The sequence below is a fragment of the Dendropsophus ebraccatus genome, chromosome 9 (genome assembly GCF_027789765.1).
Source record: "Dendropsophus ebraccatus isolate aDenEbr1 chromosome 9, aDenEbr1.pat, whole genome shotgun sequence".
Lineage (NCBI taxonomy): Eukaryota > Metazoa > Chordata > Amphibia > Anura > Hylidae > Dendropsophus > Dendropsophus ebraccatus.
Genome location: NC_091462.1, coordinates 115356058 through 115362057, shown reverse-complemented (window position 1 = coordinate 115362057; position 6000 = coordinate 115356058).

Sequence of the window (6000 nt, the reverse complement as noted above, 5' to 3'; positions counted from 1 at the left end):
TATATCACTATGTGTGACCCCTCTATATCACTATGTGTGACCCCTCTCTATATCACTGTGTGTGACCCCTCTATATCACTATGTGTGACCCCTCTATATCACTATGTGTGACCCCTCTATACCACTATGTGTGACCCCCCTCTATATCACTATGTGTGACCTCTCTATATCACTGTGTGTGACCCCTCTATATCACTATGTGTGACCTCTCTATATCACTATGTGTGACCTCTCTATATCACTATGTGTGACCCCTCTATATCACTATGTGTGACCCCTCTATATCACTATGTGTGACCCCTCTATATCACTGTGTGTGACCTCTCTATATCACTATGTGTGACCCCTCTATATCACTATGTGTGACCCCTCTATATCACTATGTGTGACCCCTCTATATCACTATGTGTGACCCCTCTCTATATCACTATGTGTGACCCCTCTCTATATCACTATGTGTGACCTCTCTATATCACTATGTGTGACCTCTATATCACTATGTGTGACCCCTCTCTATATCACTATGTGTGACCCCTCTCTATATCACTATGTGTGACCTCTATATCACTATATGTGACCTCTCTATATCACTATGTGTGATCCCCTGTATATCACTATGTGTGACCCCTCTCTATATCACTATGTGTGACCCCTCTCTATATCACTATGTGTGACCCCTCTCTATATCACTATGTGTGACCCCTATATCACTATGTGTGACCTCTCTATATCACTATGTGTGACCCCTCTATATCACTATGTGTGACCCCTCTATATCACTATGTGTGACCTCTCTATATCACTATGTGTGACCCCTCTCTATATCACTATGTGTGACCCCTATATCACTATGTGTGACCTCTCTATATCACTATGTGTGACCCCTCTATATCACTATGTGTGACCCCTCTCTATATCACTATGTGTGACCTCTCCATATCACTATGTGTGACCCCTCTCTATATCACTATGTGTGACCCCTCTATATCACTGTGTGTGACCCCTCTATATCACTATGTGTGAACTCTCTATATCACTATTTGTGACCCCTCTCTATATCACTATGTGTGACCCCTCTATATCACTATGTGTGACCTCTCTATATCACTATTTGTGACCCCTCTCTATATTACTATGTGTGACCCCTCTCTATATCACTATGTGTGACCCCTCTCTATATCACTATGTGTGACCTCTCTCTATATCACTATGTGTGACCCCTCTCTGTATCACTATGTGTGACCTCTCTATATCACTATGTGTGACCCCTCTCTATATCACTGTGTGTGACACCTCTCTATATCACTATGTGTGACCCCTCTCTATATCACTATGTGTGACCCCTCTCTATATCACTATGTGTGACCTCTCTATATCACTGTGTGTGACCCCTCTCTATATCACTATGTGTGACCCCTCTCTATATCACTATGTGTGACCCCTCTATATCACTATGTGTGACCCCTCTCTATATCACTATGTGTGACCCCTCTCTATATCACTATGTGTGACCCCTCTATATCACTATGTGTGACCCCCCTGTATATCACTGTGTGTGACCCCCCTCTATATCACTATGTGTGACCTCTCTCTATATCACTATGTGTGACCCCTCTATATCACTATGTGTGACCCCTCTATATCACTGTGTGTGACCTCTCTATATCACTATGTGTGACCCCTCTCTATATCACTATGTGTGACCTCTCTATATCACTATGTGTGACCCCTCTCTATATCACTATGTGTGACCCCTCTATATCACTATGTGTGACCTCTCTATATCACTATGTGTGACCCCTCTATATCACTATGTGTGACCTCTCTATATCACTATGTGTGACCCCTCTCTATATCACTATGTGTGACCTCTCTATATCACTATGTGTGACCCCTCTCTATATCACTATGTGTGACCCCTCTATATCACTATGTGTGACCCCTCTATATCACTATGTGTGACCCCTCTATATCACTATGTGTGACCCCTCTATATCACTATGTGTGACCCCTCTCTATATCACTAGGTGTGACCTCTCTATATGACTATGTGTGACCCCTCTCTATATCACTATGTGTGACCTCTATATCACTATGTGTGACCCCTCTCTATATCACTATGTGTGACCCCTCTATATCACTATGTGTGACCCCTCTCTATATCACAATGTGTGACCCCTCTATATCACTATGTGTGACCTCTCTATATCACTATGTGTGACCCCTCTATATCACTATGTGTGACCTCTCTATATCACTATGTGTGACCCCTCTCTCTATATCACTTTGTGTGACCTCTCTATATATCACTATGTGTGACCCCTCTATATCACTATGTGTGACCCCTCTCTATATCACTATGTGTGACCCCTCTCTATATCACTATGTGTGACCCCTCTCTATATCACTGTGTGTGACCCCTCTCTATATCACTGTGTGTGACCCCTCTATATCACTATGTGTGACCCCTCTATATCACTATGTGTGACCCCTCTATATCACTATGTGTGACCCCTCTCTATATCACTATGTGTGACCCCTCTCTATATCACTATGTGTGACCCCTCTCTATATCACTATGTGTGACCCCCCTCTATATCACTATGTGTGACCCCTCTCTATATCACTATGTGTGACCTCTCTATATCACTATGTGTGACCCCTCTATATCACTATGTGTGACCCCTCTATATCACTATGTGTGACCCCTCTCTATATCACTGTGTGTGACCCCTCTCTATATCACTATGTGTGACCCCTCTCTATATCACTATGTGTGACCCCTCTATATCACTGTGTGACCTCTCTCTATATCACTGTGTGTGACCCCTCTCTATATCACTGTGTGTGACCCCTCTCTATATCACTATGTGTGACCCCTCTCTATATCACTATGTGTGACCTCTCTATATCACTATGTGTGACCCCTCTATATCACTATGTGTGACCCCTCTATATCACTGTGTGTGACCTCTCTATATCACTATGTGTGACCCCTCTATATCACTATGTGTGACCCCTCTATATCACTATGTGTGACCCCTCTATATCACTATGTGTGACCCCTCTCTATATCACTATGTGTGACCCCTATATCACTATGTGTGACCCCTCTCTATATCACTATGTGTGACCCCTCTCTATATCACTATGTGTGACCCCTCTCTATATCACTATGTGTGACCCCTATATCACTATGTGTGACCTCTCTATATCACTATGTGTGACCCCTCTATATCACTATGTGTGACCCCTCTATATCACTATGTGTGACCTCTTTATATCACTATGTGTGACCCCTCTCTATATCACTATGTGTGACCCCCTGTATATCACTATGTGTGACCTCTATATATCACTATGTGTGACCCCTCTATATCACTATGTGTGACCCCTCTCTATATCACTATGTGTGACCTCTCCATATCACTATGTGTGACCCCTCTCTATATCACTATGTGTGACCCCTCTCTATATCACTATGTGTGACCTCTCTATATCACTATGTGTGACCTCTCTATATCACTATTTGTGACCCCTCTCTATATCACTATGTGTGACCCCTCTATATCACTATGTGTGACCTCTCTATATCACTATTTGTGACCCCTCTCTATATTACTATGTGTGACCCCTCTCTATATCACTATGTGTGACCCCTCTCTATATCACTATGTGTGACCCCTCTCTGTATCACTATGTGTGACCTCTCTATATCACTATGTGTGACCCCTCTCTATATCACTATGTGTGACCCCTCTCTATATCACTATGTGTGACCCCTCTCTATATCACTATGTGTGACCTCTCTATATCACTGTGTGTGACCCCTCTCTATATCACTATGTGTGACCCCTCTCTATATCACTATGTGTGACCCCTCCCTATATCACTATGTGTGACCCCCCTGTATATCACTGTGTGTGACCCCCCTCTATATCACTATGTGTGACCTCTCTCTATATCACTATGTGTGACCCCTCTATATCACTATGTGTGACCCCTCTATATCACTGTGTGTGACCTCTCTATATCACTATGTGTGACCCCTCTCTATATCACTATGTGTGACCCCTCTCTATATCACTATGTGTGACCTCTCTATATCACTATGTGTGACCCCTCTCTATATCACTATGTGTGACCCCTCTATATCACTATGTGTGACCTCTCTATATCACTATGTGTGACCCCTCTATATCACTATGTGTGACCTCTCTATATCACTATGTGTGACCCCTCTCTATATCACTATGTGTGACCTCTCTATATCACTATGTGTGACCCCTCTCTATATGACTATGTGTGACCCCTCTATATCACTATGTGTGACCCCTCTATATCACTATGTGTGACCCCTCTATATCACTATGTGTGACCCCTCTATATCACTATGTGTGACCTCTATATCACTATGTGTGACCCCTCTATATATCACTATGTGTGACCCCTCTCTATATCACTATGTGTGACCTCTATATCACTATGTGTGACCCCTCTATATCACTATGTGTGACCCCTCTCTATCACTATGTGTGACCCTCTCTATATCACTATGTGTGACCCCTCTATATCACTATGTGTGACCTCTCTATATCACTATGTGTGACCCCTCTATATGACTATGTGTGACCCCTCTCTATATCACTATGTGTAACCCCTCTCTATATCACTATGTGTGACCCCTCTATATCACTATGTGTGACCTCTCTATATCACTGTGTGTGACCCCCCCTCTCTATATCACTATGTGTGACCCCCTCTCTATATCACTATGTGTGACCCCTCTCTATATCACTATGTGTGACCCCTCTCTATATCACTATGTGTGACCTCTCTATATCACTATGTGTGACCCCCTGTATATCACTATGTGTGACCCCCTGTATATCACTATGTGTGACCTCTCTATATCACTATGTGTGACCCCTCTATATCACTATGTGTGACCTCTCTATATCACTATGTGTGACCCCTCTCTATATCACTATGTGTGACCCCTCTCTATATCACTATGTGTGACCCCTCTCTATATCACTATGTGTGACCCCTTTCTATATCACTATGTGTGACCCCTCTCTATATCACTATATGTGACCCCTCTCTATATCACTATGTGTGACCTCTCTATATCACTATGTGTGACCTCTCTCTATATCACTATGTGTGACCCCTCTCTATATCACTATGTGTGACCCTTCTCTATATCACTATGTGTGATCCCCTGTATATCACTATGTGTGACCTCTCTATATCACTATGTGTGACCCCTCTCTATATCACTATGTGTGACCCCTCTCTATATCACTATGTGTGACCCCTCTATATCACTATGTGTGACCCCTCTCTATATCACTATGTGTGACCCCTCTCTATATCACTATGTGTGACCCCTCTCTATATCACTATGTGTGATCCCCTCTATATCACTATGTGTGACCCCTCTATATCACTATGTGTGACCCCTCTCTATATCACTTTGTGTGACCCCTCTCTATATCACTATGTGTGACCCCTCTATATCACTATGTGTGACCCCTCTCTATATCACTATGTGTGACCTCTATATCACTATGTGTGACCTCTCTATATCACTATGTGTGACCTCTATATCACTATGTGTGATCCCCTGTATATCACTATGTGTGACCCCTCTATATCACTATGTGTGACCCCTCTCTATATCACTATGTGTGACCTCTATATCACTATGTGTGACCTCTCTATATCACTATGTGTGATCCCCTGTATATCACTATGTGTGACCCCTCTATATCACTATGTGTGACCCCTCTCTATATCACACAGCCCTAGTTGCAACGATCATTATTTATTGAAAATGTACATTGTGTGAACGTAGCCTAGCTGTGGATATCGTGTAACATTCAGGATTTCAGGAATAACATAAATGACAGTTTCACTTTCTCAGCTTTGACATCAGGGGTGTTGCTAGGGTCCTAAAACATCCGGGGCCCGGGCCCTCTGAGTTTCTCTCCCCCA